Below are 23,602 nucleotides of genomic sequence, written 5' to 3' on the forward strand. Positions count from 1 at the left end.
AAGTTAACTGTATGCTGTCCTACTCTAAAAAAAACTATAAATGGATACAACATGATAAATATAACTTATCTGCAACGGCATAAAAATTAGGAAGATATCTTTGACAACCCAATACCATGGAAGCAGGTCTGAGCCTTTCAGTTAAAGGTATTTTATAAAATTCTGTCAACAAAGACAATGCTTTGTATTTGGTTTATTGAGCAAGACTCGAAATGCAGATTCTGTCATAATGAGGAGGACATAATGCATTTGTATTGGTACTGTTTGACAGTAAGCTTATTTTGGCTACAGATTCAAGGCTGGCTTTCCCATCGCTCCATGGAACTACAGTTGAAGTCGGAAGTTTAAATACACTTAGGTTGGTATCATTAAAACTAGTTTTTCAACCACTCCACACATTTCTTGTTACCAAACTATAGTTTTGGCAAGTCTGTTAGGACATCTACTTTGTGCACGACACAAGTAATTTTTCCAACAATTGTTTACAGACAGATTATTTCACTTTATCACAATTCCAGTGGGTCAGAAGTTTACATACAACAAGTTGACTGTGCCTTTTAAACAGCTTGAAAAATTCCAGAAAAGTATGTCATGGCTTTAGAAGCTTCTGACAGGCTAATTGACATAATTTGAGTCAATTGGAGGTGTACCTGTGGATGTATTTCAAGGCCTACCTTCAAACTCAGTGCCTATATCGACATAACCTGAAAGGCCACTCAGAAGAAGCCACTGCTCCAAAACCTCAAAGCCAGACCACAGTTTGCAACTGCACATGGGGACAAAGATTGTCCTCTGGTCTGATAAAACAAAAATAGAACTGTTTGGCCATAATGACCATCGTTACGTTTGGAGGAAAAAGGGGGATGCTTGCAAGCTGAAGAACACCATCCCGACCGTGAAGCACAGGGGTGGCAGCATAATTTTGTGGGGGTGCTTTGCTGCAGGAGGGACTTGTGCACTTCACAAAATAGATGGCCTCATGAGGGAGGAAAATTATGTGGATATTTTGAAGCAACATCTCAAGACATCAGTCAGGAAGTTAAAGCTTGGTCGCAAATGGGTCTTCCAAATGGACAATGACACCAAGCATACTTCCAAAGTTGTGGCAAAATGGCTTAAGGACAACAAAGTCAAGGTATTGGAGTGGCCATCACAAAGCCCTGACCTCAATCCTATATAAAATTGTGGGCAGAACTGAAAAAGCGTGTGCGAGCAAGGATGCCTACAAACCTGACTCAGTTACACGAGCTCTGTCAGGAGGAATGTGCCAACATTCGCCCAAGTTATTGTGGGAAGCTTGTGGAAGGTTACCCAAAACATTTGACCCAAGTTAAACAATGTAAAGGCAATGCTACCAAAAACGAATTGAGTGTATGTAAACTAGAGGTCGACCGATTTATGATTTTTCGACGCCGACACTGATTATTGGCGGACCAAAAAAAGTCGACACCGATTAATCCGACGATATATATATATATATATACACACACATACATATATATACACACACACACACACACACATATATATATATGTGTGTGTGTGTGTGTATATATATATATATACTGCTCAAAAAAATAAAGGGAACACTTAAACAACACAATGTAACTTCAAGTCAATCACACTTCTGTGAAATCAAACTGTCCACTTAGGAAGCAACACTGATTGACAATAAATTTCACATGCTGTTGTGCAAATGGAATAGACAACAGGTGGAAATTATAGGCAATTAGCAAGACACCCCCAATAAAGGAGTGGTTCTGCAGGTGGTAACCACAGACCACTTCTCAGTTCCTATGCTTCCTGGCTGATGTTTTGGTCACTTTTGAATGCTGGCGGTGCTTTCACTCTAGTGGTAGCATGAGACGGAGTCTACAACCCACACAAGTGGCTCAGGTAGTGCAGCTCATCCAGGATGGCACATCAATGCGAGCTGTGGCAAGAAGGTTTGCTGTGTCTGTCAGCGTAGTGTCCAGAGCATGGAGGCGCTACCAGGAGACAGGCCAGTACATCAGGAGACGTGGAGGAGGCCGTAGGAGGGCAACAACCCAGCAGCAGGACCGCTACCTCCGCCTTTGTGCAAGGAGGAGCAGGAGAAGCACTGCCAGAGCCCTGCAAAATGACCTCCAGCAGGCCACAAATGTGCATGTGTCTGCTCAAACGGTCAGAAACAGACTTCATGAGGGTGGTATGAGGGCCCGACTTCCACAGGTGGGGGTTGTGTTTACAGCCCAACACCGTGCAGGACGTTTGGCATTTGCCAGAGAACACCAAGATTGGCAAATTCGCCACTGTCGCCCTGTGCTCTTCACAGATGAAAGCAGGTTCACACTGAGCACGTGACAGACGTGACAGAGTCTGGAGACGCCGTGGAGAACGTTCTGCTGCCTGCAACATCCTCCAGCATGACCGGTTTGGCGGTGGGTCAGTCATGGTGTGGGGTGGCATTTCTTTGGGGGGCCGCACAGCCCTCCATGTGCTCGCCAGAGGTAGCCTGACTGCCATTAGGTACCGAGATGAGATCCTCAGACCCCTTGTGAGACCATATGCTGGTGCGGTTGGCCCTGGGTTCCTCCTAATGCAAGACAATGCTAGACCTCATGTGGCTGGAGTGTGTCACCAGTTCCTGCAAGAGGAAGGCATTGATGCTATGGACTGGCCCGCCCGTTCCCCAGACCTGAATCCAATTGAGCACATCTGGGACATCATGTCTCGCTCCATCCACCAACGCCATGTTGCACCACAGACTGTCCAGGAGTTGGCGGATGCTTTAGTCCAGGTCTGGGAGGAGATCCCTCAGGAGACCATCCGCCACCTCATCAGGAGCATGCCCAGGCGTTGTAGGGAGGTCATACAGGCACGTGGAGGCCACACACACTACTGAGCCTCATTTTGACTTGTTTTAAGGACATTACATCAAAGTTGGATCAGCCTGTAGTGTGGTTTTCCACTTTAATTTTGAGTGTGACTCCAAATCCAGACCTCCATGGGTTGATAAATTGGATTTCCATTGATTATTTTTGTGTGATTTTGTTGTCAGCACATTCAACTATGTAAAGAAAAAAGTATTTAATAAGATTATTTATTTCATTCAGATCTAGGATGTGTTGTTTAAGTGTTCCCTTTATTTTTTTGAGCAGTATATGTATGTATGTATGTATGTATGTATGTATGTATGTATGTATGTATGTATGTATGTATGTATGTATGTATGTATGTATGTATGTATGTATGTATGTATGTATGTATGTATATATATATATGGTGTGTGTGTGTGTGTGTGTGTGTGTGTGTGTGTGTGTATATATATGTGTATATATATGTGTGTGTGTGTGTGTGTGTATATATATATGTGTATATATATATGTATGTATATATGTGTGTGTGTGTATGTAATAATGACAATTATAGCAATACTGAATGAACACTTATTTTAACTTAATATAATACATCAATAAAATCAATTTAGTCTCAAATAATGAAACATGTTCAATTTGGTTTAAATAATGCAAAAACAAAGTGTTGGAGAGGAAAGTAAAAGTGCAATATGTGCCATGTAAAAAAAGTAAACGTTTAAGTTCCTTGCCCAGAACATGAGAACATATGAAAGCTGGTGGTTCCTTTTAGTCTTCAATATTCCCAGGTAAGAAGTTTTAGGTTGTAGTTATTATAGGACTATTTCTCTCTATACCATTTGTATTTCATATACCTTTGGCTTTTGGATGTTCTAATAGGTACTTAAGTATTGCCAGCCTAATCTCTGGAGTTGATAGGCGTGAAGTCATAAACAGTGCAATGCTTGAAGCACAGCGAAGAGCTTCTGGCAAATGCAGGAAAGTGCTGTTTGAATGAATGCTTATGAGCCTGCTGCTGCCTACCACCGCTCAGTCAGACTGCTCTATCAAATCTTAGACTTAATTATAATATAATAACACACAGAAATACGATCCTTAGGTCATTAATATGGTCAAATCCGGAAACTATCATTTCGAAAACAAAACGTTTATTCTTTCAGTGAAATACGGAACCGTTCTGTATTTTATCTAACGGGTGACATCCATAAGTCTAAATATTGCTGTTACATTGCACAACCTTCAATGTTATGTCATGTAAAATTCTGGCAAATGAATTACGGTCTTTGTTAGGAAGAACAGGGGCGGTTCTGGGGGAGGGGGGGCAGTGCCCCTGTGACAACAATTTTGGACCCCCTTGTGGCCCCCCTAAATGTGGAGTATGAAATAATTTTTACATAACTAATTTTTGCTATCGTTCTTTTTTTACATCCTTTATTAGACAGTGGCAACGAGGAACACTAATGATTATGAACATGGTCTTTTTCCTGCTAATGCCTGCAATGCAGTGAAGAAAACGATATGACAATAATAACGTCTAATGTAACTGGCCCCTCTAACAGTACAACTGGCCCCAGCTTGGCCCCCCCAGTTGAAATGGTCTAGAACCGCCACTGAGGAAGAAATGGTCTTCACACAGTTCGCAACGAGCCAGGCGGCCCAAACTGCTGCATTTACCCTGACTCTGCTTGCACAGAACACAAGAGAAGTGACACAATTTCCCTAGTTAAAAGAAATTAATGTTAGCAGGCAGTATTAACTAAATATGCAGGTTTAAAAATATATACGTGTGTTTTGATTTTAAGAAAGGCATTGATGTTTATGGTTAGGTACACATTGGTGCAATGACAGTGCTTTTTTCGCATGCGCTAGTTAAATCACCCGTTTGGCAAAGTAGTCTGTGATTCAATGATAAATTAACAGGCACCGCATCGATTATATGCAACGCAGGACAAGCTAGATAAACTAGTAAAATAATCAACCATGTGTAGTTAACTAGTGATTATGTTAAGATTGATTGTTTTTTTATGAGATAAGTTTAATGCTAGCTAAATACCACAGTTAATGTTAGCTAGCTCCTTGCTGCACTTGCATAACAGGTAGTCAGCCTGCCACGCAGTCTCCTCGTGGAGTGCAATGTAATCGGCAATAATCAGTGTCCAAAAATGCCGATTACCGATTGTTATGAAAACTTGAACTCGGCCCTAATTAATCGGCCATTCCGATTTAATCTGTCGACCTCTAATGTAAACTTCTGATCCACTGGGAATGTGATGAAAGAAATAAAAGCTGAAAGAAATAATTCTCTTATTCTATTATTCTGACATTTCACATTCTTAAAATAAAGTGGTGATCCTAACTGACCTAAGACAGTGAATGTTTACAAGGATTAAATGTCTGCAACTGTGAAAAACCTGAGTTTAAATGTATTTGGCTGAGGTGTATGTAAACTTCCGACAGATGTATATATGAATCCTCAGCTTATCTCTGGTGACCTCATTGTCCACAGTCCTTCAATTAACAGTACAATACTTCTGCTAGGTAAAATATTCATATTCAAAACACAATTCTACATGTCTAACACCAACTTTTTTTAAACAATTTGTTAGACACCGATTCATCCTTGAAATTATAATTGCTATTAGAAATCAGTAAATTCAACAGCATCAAAGAAAGTGGAAGATGCTAAGCAATGGGGAGTATTGAGAAACTCTTTAGGCATATTTTGAGCAAGTCGATTAGAGTTCTATTGAACAATATCAATTTAAGCAAATATATGTTATTAGAATGGCAAAATTGTCCAAATGCCATGGAATGTAAGCTAACAATGTTTTGTACTTATTTATTTTTGTATTAGGCTACACCATGGCATTGCTAATAACTGTTGTCCAAATGTGTTGTATCGTGTGTGTTTGTTTGTCTGAGTTTTGATATGTACATTGTCCGTAGTTCTTATGGTAGTTCTTATGCAACAATCCTGTCATAATTTTATTTTATCTGTTAATTCATGTATTAATTACAGTCATTTACCTTTCTCAATCCCGGAGTCGAAACGTTGTTTGCAGAGTTCACAACCTGTTACACTTGTGAGAAACATTGTCTTTTGTTTGGGGTGCTTCATATGAGCATGTGTCTGGTTTCTCTTCCTGATAATGTTGAGGTAGTGTGTGCGCACCTGAGCACGCATAGAAGTACCTGTCCTGCTGCACAGGAAATGAAGGAAAGTGTTTTTTATTTATTTTTTATATCCATTGCGAATTATAATATAATATTATAATATATTAAAACTATAGTTCCTCACAGTAAGCTATTCTAAAAAGGTTTTAAGCAATTAAGTATGTTTTCAAAATACATACTACCTCCAGCTCACATTGTAAAGTGGTGGGTGACACACTAATAGGCTGTTGCCTGCACTTGAATGTTGAATGGGAGGCGTACATCAATTACCAGTTTAAAGAAAAAAAATTATAGCTCTTTTTAATCGTGCACTAAAACTGTTTTAAACATGCAATTTTCATTGGGATTTGTGGCACAACAGTGGAAGTGCATTTAGGCACGAGGATGGAAATATGGGATGCAGAGCGCTTGGGAGATGGGTGTGTGAAAATACTGACCATGCAAAAGGTGTGGGTTCAAGCTAGATTATGCTGATACCTGACAGCTGTCCAAGCCAGCGATCTTGTCTACTGTATGTAATCAGGAACTTCACTTCCACACACCACATTGGGTGGAGTCCTTACTTCTGCCTTTAGGACAGAGGATAAAAACACATTCTCATTGTTCATAGTGACCGAAGAACAGTGAGTTTCAAAGGTCCATTTGCACTAGCTTCCTGTTGAACAGTGCTCTAAAACAGGTGGAGAGATTTTTACAAAGTTTTTCAGAGGAGAGGAGCGTTTTGGGCTCTTTGGGAAAGTGGGCCACAAGTCCCTGCGGTGTGGTGCTATTCTGGGGTAGGCGCGGTGATGACGTGTAGCCGACCCGGATTGAGAACAGACTCCATTTTCTGTCCGTATCCGAGAGGGGGGCTCCGGAGCGGTGCTGATCGGAGAGATTCGCACGAGAGGGACTAGAGAGGCTGTAGGTCTGCCACCGCGCACCCAGCTCCAAGACACCTTTGGCAGGGGAGAGATCTGGCATAAAGACCCTTCTGGATCAGTGAGTATGGCACTGGGTCCACCTGCTTTAGGCTCTGGTTCTGGACAACTGCAGTGCTTACCTTCTAGATGTGTCGCGCTAGATGCATGTCATAAGCTGAGAGTGTTGTCTTGGTGAAGTGTAGAGAACTGGGGATAACTATTTTTCCTCCACTTTATTGGTGGCTGTTTGTGCCCAAAACCCAAGCAGCCCTGCAGTGAGAGGAGGTGGGCTGGGCTGCTATTAAAAGATCACATAACCAAGCCAGCTGCTCCCGTTTCCGCTCTCATCTTAATTGAATCATCGCTAGTGGAGTGCGCCAGCCAGTGAGAGTGCACTCTACAAATGATTATACAGTAGTGACTCTAGCAACAACTAGTTTGTGATTCCTCCTGACCTGTGCTTTCTGACCTGTGCTTTGTGATGCCTGATCCTTGGTGACTGTGGAGGGGGGGAATAGGTGTGTGTGTGTGTGTGTGTGTGTGTGTGTGTGTGTGTGTGTGTGTGTGTGTGTGTGTGTGTGTGTGTGTGTGTGTGTGTGTGTGTGTGTGTGTGTGTGTGTGTGTGTGTGTGTGTGTGTGTGTGTGTGTGTGTGTGTGTGTGTGTGATGGGGGGGCAGGCAATAGCAGGACTTAAAAGTACCCTCAGAGGAAAAGTTGTTGTAGGTTTAGTCTGTGTTGGTTGTAAAGAGTTGTGGGTTTAGTCTATGCGGGTCGCCTCAGGTTGTTTGCTACGGCAAGAGAATCATTCATATCAATCGGAGCTGATCAGAATGAGTTATAAGACGACCACTAAGTTCATCAGGATCGATTCAATCGGCTACTCACCACTGTGGAAATCATTACGGTCTCTAATTAGTCAGGACTATCGCTGACCAAGGTGTGTGTGCCAGGTCTCGCACCCTCCTGCTTGACAGTTGGTGTGAGGTGTTATGTGAGGTAAGGTGGTGTGGTCTGGACTGGAGACTGACGTGTTATAATGTGTCAAAGGCAAGTGGAGTGTATATCTGGCATCGCTATGGTGGAAAGGTGAGTGATTGAAGTCTCTGGACTGTTTGACTTTGACACAGTGAAACTTGTGGTGGTGCAGAAAAGCATTGATTGAGCACAGCGGTTTCGCCCAGCAGTGTGACAGTTAAAAACTCAAAAGGGAACTAGGCCATGTACATCCCTTTTTCACAAGCAACATCCAGAGGGTGTGCTGTGAGCATGAGAGGGAGAAAGAGCGAGGGAGGGAGAGAGCACATTTCTTTGTTTCAAATGACATGCATTCAAAGGCTGGGCATAAAGATGAGGGCATGACGAGATGTATAAGATCACAAACACACACACACACACTTTTCTAAGATCGGGAAATGCTCGCCACTCTACTCCAGATTCTGCTGTGACTCACCCAAGCAGTGGTACTAGGCGGGTCGGGAGTGTGAGAAACTTAATCTTCAACCACACTGACATCTGCTGCCTCTGTGGTGTGTGTGCACTCGCACCTTGTCCAATAATTCAGTGACTACTTGTCTTTCAATGCTAAATGTCCAGTACATTTAGCCCAGGCTCTGAACTCAAGGAAAGGATGGGCTTATTTGGTGTCACTACCACTTGTTCAGTTCGGTTTCATTCCTTTACCCATTTAGCTTCATTTTGTGGTTGAAAAGCAAAGCCTTGTTCCCACACTCATACAGCAAGAGAAACTCATAAGTGGTGACGATACTTCTGAAAGAGAGCAATCAGTCATATTAAATGGTGGACTGATGATGGGAAGTGTGTGTGCATTTGTGTGTGAGTGAGAGCAGTAGAACCCTGTGCATAGCTGAGTCCTATACAGACTATTAGCCTAGGTAATGACTGTGTGTGTGTGCGTGAGTATGTTCATGCATTTATGATTGCGCGTGTGTCTGTGTGTAATAGAGCAGTAGAACCCTGTGCTTGGCTGTGTCCGGAACAGAAATATTACTTCACGGCAGGACATTGATTGGACGGTGTGTATTTATAGCTCTGGTCAATGGGGCCTCTCAGGACAACAGCCATCACATTGTTTTAACAGGCTTTTGCCCATGTAGTCATGGGTTAATAACACTGTACATTAAAGAATAGTGATAGTCATTTGTAGGGCTGGGAATTGCCAGGGACCTCACAATATGATATTATTTCGATACTTAAGTGCCAGTACAATACAGTGAGGGAAAAAAAGTACACTGCTCAAAAAAATAAAGGGAACACTAAAATAACACATCCTAGATCTGAATGAATGAAATAATCTTATTAAATACTTTATTCTTTACATAGTTGAATGTGCTGACAACAAAATCACACAAAAATAATCAATGGAAATCCAATTTATCAACCCATGGAGGTCTGGATTTGGAGTCACACTCAAAATTAAAGTGGAAAACCACACTACAGGCTGATCCAACTTTGATGTAATGTCCTTAAAACAAGTCAAAATGAGGCTCAGTAGTGTGTGTAGCCTCCACGTGCCTGTATGACCTCCCTACAACGCCTGGGCATGCTCCTGATGAGGTGGCGGATGGTCTCCTGAGGGATCTCCTCCCAGACCTGGACTAAAGCATCCGCCAACTCCTGGACAGTCTGTGGTGAAACGTGGCGTTGGTGGATGGAGCGAGACATGATGTCCCAGATGTGCTCAATTGGATTCAAGTCTGGGGAACGGGCGGGCCAGTCCATAGCATCAATGCCTTCCTCTTGCAGGAACTGCTGACACACTCCAGCCACATGAGGTCTAGCATTGTCTTGCATTAGGAGGAACCCAGGGCCAACCGCACCAGCATATGGTCTTACAAGCGGTATGAGGATCTCATCTCGGTACCTAATGGCAGTCAGGCTACCTCTGGCGAGCACATGGAGGGCTGTGCGGCCCCCCAAAGAAATGCCACCCCACACCATGACTGACCCACCGCCAAACTGGTCATGCTGGAGGATGTTGCAGGCAGCAGAACGTTCTCCACGGCGTCTCCAGACTCTGTCACGTCTGTCACATGTGCTCAGTGTGAACCTGCTTTCATCTGTGAAGAGCACAGGGCGCCAGTGGCGAATTTGCCAATCTTGGTGTTCTCTGGCAAATGCCAAACGTCCTGCACGGTGTTGGGCTGTAAGCACAACCCCCACCTGTGGACGTCGGGCCCTCATACCACCCTTATGGAGTCTGTTTCTGACCGTTTGAGCAGACACATGCACATTTGTGGCCTGCTGGATGTCATTTTGCAGGGCTCTGGCAGTGCTCCTCCTGCTCCTCCTTGCACACAGGCGGAGGTAGCGGTCCTGCTGCTGGGTTGTTGCCCTCCTACGGCCTCCTCCACGTCTCCTGATGTACTGGCCTGTCTCCTGGTAGCGCCTCCATGCTCTGGACACTACGCTGACAGACACAGCAAACCTTCTTGCCACAGCTCGCATTGATGTGCTATCCTGGATGAGCTGCACTACCTGAGCCACTTGTGTGAGTTGTAGACTCCGTCTCATGCTACCACTAGAGTGAAAGCACCGCCAGCATTCAAAAGTGACCAAAACATCAGCCAGGAAGCATAGGAACTGAGAAGTGGTCTGTGGTCACCACCTGCACAACCACTCCTTTATTGGGGGTGTCTTGCTTATTGCCTATCATTTCCACCTGTTGTCTATTCCATTTGCACAACAGCATGTGAAATTTATTGTCAATCAGTGTTGCTTCCTAAGTGGATAGTTTGATTTCACAGAAGTGTGATTGACTTGGAGTTACATTGTGTTGTTTAAGTGTTCCCTTTATTTTTTTGAGCAGTATATTTGATCCCCTGCTGATTTTGTACGTTTCACACTGACAAAGAAATTATCAGTCTAATTTTAATGGTAGGTTTATTTGATACAGTGAGAGACAGAATTACAACAAAAAAATCCAGAAAAACGCATGTCAAAAATATTATAAATTGATTTGCATTTTAATGAGGGAAAAAAGTATTTGACCCCTCTGCAAAACATGACTTAGTACTTGGTGGCAAAACCCTTGTTGGCAATCAGAGGTCAGACGTTTCTTGTAGTTGGCCACCAGGTTTGCACACATCTCAGGAGGGATTTTGTCCCACTCCTCTTTGCAGATCTTCTCCAAGTCATTAAGGTTTTGAGGCTGACGTTTGGCAACTCGAACCTTCAGCTCCCTCCACAGATTTTCTATGGGATTAAGGTCTGGAGACTGGCTAGGCCACTCCAGGACCTTAATGTGCTTCTTCTTGAGCCACTCCTTTGTTGCCTTGGCCGTGTGTTTTGGGTCATTGTCATGCTGGAATACCCATCCACGACCCATTTTCAATGCCCTGGCTGAGGGAAGGAGGTTCTCACCCAAGATTTGACGGTACATGGCCTCGTCCATCGTCCCTTTGATGCGGTGAAGTTGTCCTGTCCCCTTAGAAGAAAAACACCCCCAAAGCATAATGTTTCCACCTCCATGTTTGACGGTGGGGATGGTGTTCTTGGGGTCATAGGCAGCATTCCTCCTCCTCCAAACACAGCGAGTTGAGCTGATGCCAAAGAGCTCCATTTTGGTCTTATCTGACCACAACACTTTCACCCAGTTGTCCTCTGAATCATTCAGATGTTCTTTGGCAAACTTCAGACGGGCATGTATATGTGCTTTCTTGAGCAGGGGGACCTTGCGGGCGCTGCAGGATTTCAGTCCTTCACGGCGTAGTGTGTTACCAATTGTTTTCTTGGTGACTATGGTCCCAGCTGCCTTGAGATCATTGACAAGATCCTCCCGTGTAGTTCTGTGCTGATTCCTCACCGTTCGCATGATCATTGCAACTCCACGAGGTGAGATCTTGCATGGAGCCCCAGGCCGAGGGAGATTGACAGTTCTTTTGTGTTTCTTCCATTTGCGAATAATCGCACCAACTGTTGTCACCTTCTCACCAAGCTGCTTGGTGATGGTCTTGTAGCCCATTCCAGCCTTGTGTAGGTCTACAATCTTGTCCCTGACATCCTTGGAGAGCTCTTTGGTCTTGGCCATGCTAGAGAGTTTGGAATCTAATTGATTGATTGCTTCTGTGGACAGGTGTCTTTTGTACAGGTAACAAACTGAGATTAGGAGCACTCCCTTTAAGAGTGTGCTCCTAATCTCAGCTCGTTACCTGTATAAAAGACACCTGGGAGCCAGAAATCTTTCTGATTGAGAGGGGGTCAAATACTTATTTCCCTCATTAAAATGCAAATCAATTTATAACATTTTTGACATGCGTTTTTTCTGCATTTTTGTTGTTGTTATTCTGTCTCTCACTGTTCAAATAAACCTACCATTAAAATTATAGAATGATCATTTCTTTGTCAGTGGGCAAACGTACAAAATCAGCAGGGGATCAAATACTTTTTTCCCTCACTGTATGTATTGTGATTCTCATGATTCTATATGTATTGCAATTCAATACTGTGATTTTATTGCAATTCAATGTTACAAACATATTGCTCTCAATGTCTGCTGCAGAGACGAGAGCCATGAGAAGTTTTGATCAGTTATGGAAATAAAAGTGCTGAAAACAAATTGGCTCCCTATAAAAAGAAGATTGAGAACAAGCTATGACGTTTTGGTGCAGGTAAAGCAAACTAGCACAAAAATGATATTGTGATATTGTCAAAATGAGGTCTTGACGGGTTTGTCCAAAATCGTGTCATAACATTTCTGGCCTTGCATTTATGGCAGTGTAAGTTGTTAAGTCATATATTAAGCATTAATCAGTTAAATTATACATGGAACTTGAACCCTGTAAGAATCCTGGATCTAGCTGTCGGACAGTTTTTTTTATATAGAGATCTCAAAAATGCAGTCTAAGTAACATTTTGTCTCCTTATGTTACAGGGTGAAAACAGTTTTCATGAGCACACAAATCCAAAATCATGTATGCGATTGCAAAATCAAATGCTTCTAACCAAAAGAGTCACCTTACCTTGTATTTGTATGTATTATGGATCCCCATTAGCTGCCAAGGCAGCAGCTATTCCTGGGGCCCAGCAAATTTAAGGCAGTTGTACAATTTTAATGACATTACAATACATTCATTACAGAATTCACAATACACTGTGTGCCCTCAGGCCCATACTCCACTACCACATATCTACAACGCAAAATCCATGTGTATGTGTATGTATAGTGCATATGTTACCATGTGTATGTGTGTGTATGTGTGTGTATGCATGTGTCTGTGCCTATGTTTGTGTCACTTCACAGTCCCCGCTGTTCCATAAGGTGTCTTTTTATCTGCTTTTTAAATCTGATTCTACAGCTTGCATCAATTACCTGTTGTGGAATAGAGTTCCATGTAGTCATGGCTCTATGTAGTTCTGTGTGCCTCCCATAGTCTGTTCTGCTGCATGTCTTGTGGGGTATGCATGGGTGTCCGAGCTGTGTGATAGTATTTTAAACAGACAGCTGGGTACCCTCAGCTTATCAACACCTCTTACAAAAACAAGTAATGAGGAAGTCAATCTCTCTTCCACTTTGAGCCATGAGAGATTGACATGCATGTCATTTAATGTTATCTCTCCATGTACTTTTAAGGGCCAGCCGTGCTGCCCTGTTCTGAGCCAACTGCAATTTTCCCAAGTCCCCCTTTGTGGCACCTGACCACACGACTGAACAGTAGTCCAGGTGCGACAAAACCAGGGCCTGTAGGACCTGCCTTGTTGATAGTGTTGTTAAGAAGGCAGAGCAGTGCTTTATTATGGACAGACTTCTCCCCATCTTAGCTACTGTTCTATCAATATGTTTTGACCATGACAGTTTACAATCCAGGGTTACTCCAAGCAGTTTAGTCACCTCAACTTGCTCAGTTTCAACATTATTCATTACAAGATGCAGTTGAGGTTCAGGGTTTAGTGAATGATTTGTCCCAAATACAATGCTTTTAGTTTTGGAAATATTTAGGAGTAACTTATACCTTGCTACCCATTCCGAAACTACCTGCAACTCTTTGTTAAATGTTGCTGTCATTTCAGTCACTCTAATAGCTGACGTGTATAGTGTTGAGTCATCCGCATGCATAGACACACTGGCCATACTCAAAGCCAGTGGCATGTCTTTAGTAAAGATTGAAAAAAGCAAGGGGCCAAAACAGCTACCCTGGGGAATTCCTGATTCTACCTGGATTATGTTTGAGAGGCTTCCATTAAAGAACACCCTCTGTGTTCTGTTAGACAAGTAACTCTTTATCCACATTATAGCAGGGGGTGAAAAGCCATAACACAAGTTTTTCTAGCAGCAGACTATGATCGATAATGTCAAAAGCCGCAGTGAAGTCTAACAAGACAGCCCCCACAATAATTGTATCATCAATTTCTCTCAGCCAATCATCAGTCATTTGTGCAAGTGCTGTGCTGTGCTTGTTGAGTGTCCTTTCCTATATGCGTGCTGAAAGTCTGTTGTCAATTTGTTTAACTGTGAAATAGCATTGTATCTTTTCCAGAAGATTACTAAGGGTTGGTAACAGGCTGTTTGGTTGGCTATTTGAGGGGGGGGGGGGGGGGGGGGGGGTGCTTTACTATTATTGGGTAGGGGAATGACTTTAGCTTCCTTCCAGGCCTGAGGGCACACACTTTCTAGTAGGATTAAATTGAAAATGTGGCAAATAGGAGTAGCAATATCGTCTGCTATTATTCTCAGTAATTTCCCGTCCAGATTGTCAAACCCCGGTGGCTTGTCATTGTTGATAGACAACAATAATTTCTTCACCTCTTCCACATTGACTTTACGGAATTCAAAAGTACAATTATTGTCTTTCATAATTTGGTCAGATATACTTGGATGTGTAGTTTCAGCATTTGTTTCTGGCATGTCATCCCTAAGTTTGTTTATCTTGCCAATGAAAAACTAATTAAAGTAGTTAGCAATATCAGTGGGTTTTGTGATAAATGAGCCATCTGATTCAATGAATGATGGAGCTGAGTTGGCTTTTTTCCCCAAAATGTAATTTAGCCTCTCTAGGGTAGGGGGCAGTATTTGCACGGCCGGATAAAAAACGTACCCGATTTAATCTGGTTATTACTACTGCCCAGAAACTAGAATATGCATATAATTATTGGCTTTGGATAGAAAACACCCCAAGTTTCTAAAACTGTTTGAATGGTGTCTGTGAGTATAACAGAACTCATATGGCAGGCAAAAACCTGAGAAGATTCCTTACAGGAAGCGCCCTCTCTGACCATTACTTGGGCTTCTACACTCTCTTTATTGAAAACTGAGGATCTCTGCTGTAACGTGACACTTCCTACGGCTCCCATAGGCTCTCAGAAGGCGGCAAAAGGCTGAATGATGTCTTTGCAGGCCCTGGCTGAAAAACAGTAGCGCATTTGGATAATGGTCGATCAGAGAACAATGAGACTGAGGCGCGTGCACGAGGCGACACCATGTTTTTATTTTCTCTGTCTTTGAATGTAAACAGGGTTTCCCGGTCGGAATATTATCGCTTTTTTACGAGAAAAATCGCATAAAAATGTATTTTAAACAGCGGTTGACATGCTTCGAAGTACGGTAATGGAATATTTAGAAATGTTTTGTCACGAAACGCGTCGGGCGCGTCACCCTTCGTCCTCCTTTGGATAGTGTCTTGAACGCACGAACAAAACAGAGGATATTTGAACATAACAATGGATTATTTTGAACCAAACCAACATTTGTTATTGAAGTAGAAATCCTGGGAGTGCATTCTGACGAAGAACAGCAAAGGTAATCACATTTTTCTAATAGTAAATCGGAGTTTGGTGAGGGCCAAACTTGGTGGGTGTCAAATTAGCTAGCCCGTGATGGCTGGGCTATCTACTCAGAATATTGAAAAATGTGCTTTTGCCGAAAAGCTATTTTAAAATCGGACATAGCGATTGCATAAAGGAGTTCTGTATCTATAATTCTTAAAATAATTGTTATGTTTTTTGTGAACGTTTATCGTGAGTAATTTAGTAAATTCACCGGAAGTTTGCGGTGGGTATGCTAGTTCTGAACGTCACATGCTAATGTAAAAAGCTGGTTTTTGATATAAATATGAACTTGATTGAACAAAACATGCATGTATTGTATAACATAATGTCCTAGAAGTGTCATCTGATGAAGATCATCAAAGGTTAGTGCTGCATTTAGCTGTGGTTTGGGTTTATGTGACATTATATGCTAGCTTGAAAAATGGGTGTCTGATTATTTCTGGCTGGGTACTCTGCTGACATAATCTAATGTTTTGCTTTCGTTGTAAAGTCTTTTTGAAATCGGACAGTGTGGTTAGATTAACGAGAGTCTTGTCTTTAAAATGGTGTAAAATACAGCCAGTGTGATCACGTGGCGCGTTATTCAAATACCTCAAAAATGCAAAAACTTCAATTTTTCAAACATATGACTATTTTACACCATTTTAAAGACAAGACTCTCGTTAATCTAACCACACTGTCCGATTTCAAAAAGGCTTTACAACGAAAGCAAAACATTAGATTATGTCAGCAGAGTACCCAGACAGAAATAATCAGACACCCATTTTTCAAGCTAGCATATAATGTCACATAAACCCAAACCACAGCTAAATGCAGCACTAACCTTTGATGATCTTCATCAGATGACAACCCTAGGACATTATGTTATACAATACATGCATGTTTTGTTCAATCAAGTTCATATTTATATCAAAAACCAGCTTTTTAAATTAGCATGTGACTAGCATTCCCACCGAACACTGCCGGTGAATTTACTAAATTACTCACGATAAACGTTCACAAAAAGCATAACAATTATTTTAAGAATTATAGATACAGAACTCCTCTATGCACTCGATATGTCAGATTTTAAAATAGCTTTTCGGTGAAAGCACATTTTGCAATATTCTCAGTAGATAGCCTGGCATCACAGGGCTAGCTATTTAGACACCCAGCAAGTTTAGCCTTCACCAAACTCCGATTTACTATTAGAAAAGTTTGATTACCTTTGGTGTTCTTCGTCAGAATGCACTCCCAGGACTGCTACTTCAATAACAAATGTTGGTTTGGTCCCAAATAATCCATTGTTATATCCAAACAGCGGCGTTTTGTTCGTGCGTTCAAGACACTATCCGAAAGGGTAAATAAGGGTGGCGAGCATGGCGCATTTCGTGACAAAATATTTCTAAATATTCCATTACCGTACTTCGAAGCATGTCAACCGCTGTTTAAAATCAATTTTTATGCCATTTTTCTCGTAAAAAAGCGATACTATTCCAACCGGGAAAGCCTGTATACGTACAAAGAGAGAGAAAATAAATACATCTCGTGCCCTCGTGCACGAGTACTCTGACCAGCCACTAACCAAACGCGATAATGTGTTTCAGCCAGAGGCTGCCTCGATATCATTCAGCTTTTTCCCGGGTTCTGAGAGCCTATGGGAACCGTAGGAAATGTCACGTTACGGCAAAGATCCTCAGTCTTCAATAAAAAGAGCCAAGATGAACAACAACTTGTCAGAGAGGGCGCTTCCTGTTTGGAATCTTCTCAGGTTTTTGCCTGCCATATGAGTTCTGTTATACCCACAGACACCATTCAAACAGTTTTAGAAACTTTAGGGTGTTTTCTATCCAAAGGCAATAATTATATGCATATTCTAGTTACTGGGCAGGAGTAGTAACCAGATTAAATCGGGTACGTTTTTTATCCGGCCGTGTCAATACTGCCCCCTAGCCCTAACAGGTTAAACAACACAATGTAACTCCAAGTCAATCACACTTCTGTGAAATCAAACTGTCCACTTAGGAAGGAACACTGATTGACAATACATTTCACATGCTGTTGTGCAAATGGAATAGACAATAGGTGGAAATGATAGGCAATTAGCAAGACACCCCCAATAAAGGAGTGGTTCTGCAGGTGGGGACCACAGACCACTTCTCAGTTCCTATGCTTCCTGCCTGATGTTTTGGTCACTTTTGAATGCTGGCGGTGCTTTCACTCTAGTGGTAGAATGAGACGGAGTCTACAACCCACACAAGTGGCTCAGGTAGTGCAGCTCATCCAGGATGGCACATCAATGCGAGCTGTGGCAAGAAGGTTTGCTGTGTCTGTCAGCGTAGTGTCCAGAGCATGGAGGCGCTACCAGGAGACAGGCCAGTACATCAGGAGACGTGGAGGAGGCCATAGGAGGGCAACAACCCAGCAGCAGGACCGCTACCTCCGCTTTTGTGCAAGGAGGAGCAGGAGAAGCACTGCCAGAGCCCTGCAAAATGACCTCCAGCAGGCCACAAATGTGCATGTGTGTGCTCAAACGGTCAGAAACAGACTCCATGAGGGTGGTATGAGGGCCCGACGTCCACAGGTGGGGGTTGTGCTTACAGCCCAACACCGTGCAGGACGTTGGCATTTGCCAGAGAACACCAAGATTGGCAAATTCGCCACTGGCGCCCTGTGCTCTTCACAGATGAAAGCAGGTTCACACTGAGCACGTGACAGACGTGACAGAGTCTGGAGACGCCGTGGAGAACGTTCTGCTGCCTGCAACATCCTCCAGCATGACCGGTTTGGCGGTGGGTCAGTCATGGTGTGGGGTGGCATTTCTTTGGGGGGCCGCACAGCCCTCCATGTGCTCGCCAGAGGTAGCCTGACTGCCATTAGGTACCGAGATGAGATCCTCAGACCCCTTGTGAGACCATATGCTGGTGTGGTTGGCCCTGGGTTCCTCCTAATGCAAGACAATGCTAGACTTCATGTGGCTGGAGTGTGTCAGCAGTTCCTGCAAGAGGAAGGCATTGATGCTATGGACTGGCCCGCCCGTTCCCCAGACCTGAATCCAATTGAGTACATCTGGGACATCATGTCTCACTCCATCCACCAACGCAACGTTGCACCACAGACTGTCCAGGAGTTGGCGGATGCTTTAGTCCAGGTCTGGGAGGAGATCCCTCAGGAGACCATCCGCCACCTCATCAGGAGCATGCCCAGGCGTTGTAGGGAGGTCATACAGGCACGTGGAGGCCACACACACTACTGAGCCTCATTTTGACTTGTTTTAAGGACATTACATCAAAGTTGGATCAGCCTGTAGTGTGGTTTTCCACTTTAATTTTGAGTGTGACTCCAAATCCAGACCTCCATGGGTTGATAAATTGGATTTCCATTGATTATTTTTGTGTGATTTTGTTGTCAGCACATTCAACTATGTAAAGAATAAAGTATTTAATAAGATTATTTATTTCATTCAGATCTAGGATGTGTTGTTTAAGTGTTCCCTTTATTTTTTTGAGCAGTATATATATATACTGCTCCAAAAAATAAAGGGAACACTTAAACAACACATCCTAAATCTGACTGAAAGAAACAATTGGATTCAGGTCTGGGGAACGGGCGGGCCAGTCCATAGCATCAATGCCTTCCTCTTGCAGGAACTGCTGACACACTCCAGCCACATGAGGTCTAGCATTGTCTTGCATTAGGAGGAACCCAGGGCCAACCGCACCAGCATATGGTCTCACAAGGGGTCTGAGGATCTCATCTCGGTACCTAATGGCAGTCAGGCTACCTCTGGCGAGCACATGGAGGGCTGTGCGGCCCCCCAAAGAAATGCCACCCCACACCATGACTGACCCATCGCGAAACCGGTCATGCTGGAGGATGTTGCAGGCAGCAGAACGTTCTCCACGGCGTCTCCAGACTCTGTCACGTCTGTCACGTGCTCAGTGCGACCCCTCCCATTTTTTTTTACCGGATTTACAAAAATTACACTTGGATCTAATGTATTCATAGGTAAAGTACCTATAGAATACCTGTTTTAAACCATGAATAACTGCATGAAGAACCTGTTTCAAGGACATATTGGCAGGTTGTTTCTTGGTAGCACACAGCTTGTTGGACTCTCAGGCGAAGCAGCGCTGGCTCCCTCGTAGATCAGTAGATTATATTTTTATAGAATGCTTCAACAGAGCAGACTGATTCAAGGTCAAGCCTTTACATTGTTACATACCATAATTACAAACCAAGCACCAACATACATTACTGGGATGGAGCATCATTCTTATGTGTCTCTGCCATGAGGTTAATTTTTGTTAACTTCTATGGGCAAGGTGGGACGCTAGTGCGTGAAACCTGCGGGACACAGCCAGTGAAATATCAGGGCGGAAAATTCAAAAACAACAACATGTCATAATTCAACTTTCTCAAACATACAACTATTTTACACCATTTTAAAGATAAACTTCTCGTTAATCTAACCACATTGTCCGATTTCAAAAAGGCTTTACAGCGAAAGCAAAACATTAGATTATGTTAGGAGAGTACATAGACAAAAATAATCACACAGCCATTTTCCAAGCAAGGATATGTGTCAGTTAAAACCCAAAACACAGCTAAATGAAGCACTAACCTTTGACGATCTTCATCAGATGACACTCCTAGGACATTATGTTACACAATACATGTATGTTTTGTTCGATAAAGTTCATATTTATATCCAAAAACAGCATTTTACATTGGCGCGTGATGTTCAGAAAATGTATTTCCACCAAAACGTCCGGTGAATGTGCACATCAATTTACAAAAGTACTCATCATAAACGTTGACAAAATATATAACAATTATTTTAAGAATTATAGATAGACTACCCCTGGATGCAACCGCTGTGTCAGATTTTAAAATAGCTTTACGGAGAAAGCACATTTTTCAATATTCTGAGTACATAGCTCAGCCATCACGGTGAGCTATTCAGACACCCGCCAAGTTCGGGGCAACCTAAACTCAGAATTAGTATTAGAAATATTCTCTTACCTTTGCTGATCTTCGTCAGAATGCACTCCCAGGACTGCTACTTCCACAAGAAATATTGTTTTTGTTAGAAATAATCCATATTTATGTCCAAATACCTCGTTGGTGCGTACAGATCACTTATCCAAAGGGATAATGCGCCAGCGCGGAACGAGAGACAAAAAGTCAAAATGTTCCATTACCGTACTTAGAAGCATGTCAAACGCTGCTTAAAATCAATCTTTATGGTATTTTTAACGTAAAATTGCGATAATATTCCAACCGGACAATAGCATATTCATTCAAGAAGAAAAAGAAGGAGGGGTGCACTCGCGGGACCGAGCATATCTAATCCCTTTGTTGCCAGGCAGACCACTCAGTAACTGAGCTCCTATTATCTGCCCAGTGACAGGAAAATGCTCAAACCACTTTCTGAAGGCTTTAGACAGCCAATGGAAGCCTTAGGAAGTGCAACGTCCCCCACAGACACTGTAGCTTCGATTGAGAATCAAAAGAAGAACTACAATTCTCAGACTTTTCACTTCCTGCTTGGATTTTTCTCAGGTTTTTGCCTGCCATATGAGTTCTGTTATACTCACAGTGTCACGTCCTGACCAGTAAAAGGGGTTATTGGTTATTGTAGTTTGGTCAGGATGTGGCAGGGGGTATTTGTTTTATGTGGTTCGGGGTTTAATGGGATATGTATTTATGTAAGAGGGGTGTTTGATTTATGTGTTCCGGGGGTTTTGGGTAATGTTCTTGTTTTGTATTTCTATGGTTTTCTATGTTGTGTATTTCTTTATGTTGGCCTGGTATGGCTCTCAATCAGGAACAGCTGTACGTCGTTGTTGCTGATTGAGAGGCATACTTAGGTAGCCCTGTTTCACCTGTCCCTTGGTGGGAAGTTGTTGTTGTACTGCTGTGTGTTAGCCTGCAACACTGTTCGTTCGATCGTTTTCTTGTTTTGTTTGTAACGTGTTCAAATAAAGTTAAGATGAGCACTCAACCCGCTGCACCTTGGTCCATTACGTACGACGACCGTTACAGAACTTCCTACCACCAACGGACCAAGCAGCGGGCCCAGGAAGAGGAAGGATCCTGGGCCAGGGAGAGAAGGGAGTGGAGGACATTTTGGACATTGGAGGAGGTAATGGCAGGGGACAAGACCCTGCCATGGAAACAGGTGGAGACAGCAAGGGAGGAACGGTGAAAGTGGAGCGAAGAGCGGGCCCAACGTAGGATGCATGAGAGGCAGCCCCAATCATTTTTTTGGGGGGGGCACACGGGTAGTTTGGCTGGGCCAGGGTTAAGCCCCAAGCCAACTCCCCGTGCTTATCGGAGGCAGCCTGTTACTGGTCAGGCCCCGTGCTATGGGGTGATGCGCACGGCGTCGAGGCCGAGCATTCACAGGCCGGTGTGCGCGGTGCCAGCTCCCCGCATTTGCCAGGGGAAAGCGGGCATCCAGCCAGTAAGGGTGGTGCCAGTACTGCGCTCAAGACCGCCAGTGCCCCTTCACGGCCCAGTGTATCCTGTTCCCGCTCCTGGCACTAGCCCTGAGGTGCATGTTTCCAGTCTGGCACATCCAAAGCCAGCACCACGCACCAGGCCTCCAGTGCGTCAGCCCAGTCCAACTCGTCCTGTTCCTGCTCCCCGCACTAGCCTTGGGGTGCGTGTATCCAGTCTGGCATCTCCAGTACCAGCCCCACGCACCAGGCCTCCAGTGCGTCAGCCCAGTCCAACTTGTCCTGTTCCTGCTCCCCGCACTAGCCTTGGGGTGCGTGTATCCAGTCTGGCATCTCCAGTACCAGCCCCACGCATCAGGCCTCCAGTGCGTCAGCCCAGTCCAACTCGTCCTGTTCCTGCTCCTCGCACTAGCCTTGGGGTGCGTGTCTCCAGTCTGGTACCTCCACTACCAGCCCCACGCATCAGGCTTTCAGTGCGCAGTCCCCGTCCAGAGCTTCCGAACGACAGTACCCCGTCCAGAGCTTCCGACGACAGTGCCCCGTCCAGAGCTTCCGACGATAGTGCCCCGTCCAGAGCGTCCAGCGACAGTGCCCCGTCCAGAGCTTCCGGCGACAGTGCCCCGTCCAGAGCGTCCGGCGACAGTGCCCCGTCCAGAGCTTCCGGCGACAGTGCCCCGTCCAGAGCGTCCGGCGACAGTGCCCCGTCCAGAGCTTCCGACGACAGTGCCCCGTCCAGAGCGTCCGGCGACAGTGCCCCGTCCAGAGCGTCCGGCGACAGTGCCCCGTCCAGAGCGTCCGGCGACAGTGCCCCGTCCAGAGCGTCCGACGACAGTGCCCCGTCCAGAGCGTCCGGCGACAGTGCCCCGTCCAGAGCGTCCGGCGACAGTGCCCCGTCCAGAGCGTCCGGCGACAGTGCCCCGTCCAGAGCGTCCGGCGACAGTGCCCCGTCCAGAGCGTCCTGCGACAGTGCCCCGTCTAGAGATGGCCCACAGTCCGGAACCGAGTGTGACGGCCCACAGTCCGGAACCGAGTGAGTCATCCTACAGTCCAGAGCTCCCAGAATCGTCCTGCCTGAGGTCTACAGCGAAGTGCTTCAGCCGAGGTCTACAGCGACGTGCCTCAGCCAGAGGTATTCAGCGGGGGTGGACAGGTTAGGTGGTGGACTAAGCCAGAGCCTGAGCCACCTCCACAGTAGGAGGATTGGGGAGGGGGGGGGGGCTAGCACGGGAACCGGCAGCCACCCTCCCTTTAGTTTGGGGGGTTTATTTTGTGTTTATTTTTGTGAGGTGCATCCGGGGTCTGCACCTTTGGGGGGGTGTGCTGTCACGTCCTGACCAGTATAAGGGGTTATTGGTTATTGTAGTTTGGTCAGGATAAGGCCACTGAGTGGGCAGCAAGTTAGGTTGTGTTGTAAGACAGAACGGTTGTAACTATTACTGTCCCTACA

General features: G+C 44.4%; 1 protein-coding gene across 3 annotated transcripts in view; it reads left to right on the forward strand.

Moving 5' to 3' along the window:
* The window catches only part of LOC106605010 (phosphatase and actin regulator 4B), a 75,962-nt gene that overhangs the window by 13,902 nt on the left and 38,458 nt on the right, over window positions 1-23,602 (forward strand). The window contains exon 1 of one of the 3 annotated variants that reach the window (XM_082975240.1): window positions 6,470-7,010. The exons of the other annotated variants lie outside the window; for them this stretch is intronic. The gene's annotated coding sequence lies outside the window, so the exon portion shown is untranslated. Of the gene's footprint in view, window positions 1-6,469; window positions 7,011-23,602 lie in introns of those variants that run through there. 3 annotated transcript variants of the gene reach the window in all.

Source organism: Salmo salar, chromosome 05, assembly GCF_965601325.2.
Source record: "Salmo salar chromosome 05, fSalSal1, whole genome shotgun sequence".
Taxonomy (NCBI): domain Eukaryota; kingdom Metazoa; phylum Chordata; class Actinopteri; order Salmoniformes; family Salmonidae; genus Salmo; species Salmo salar.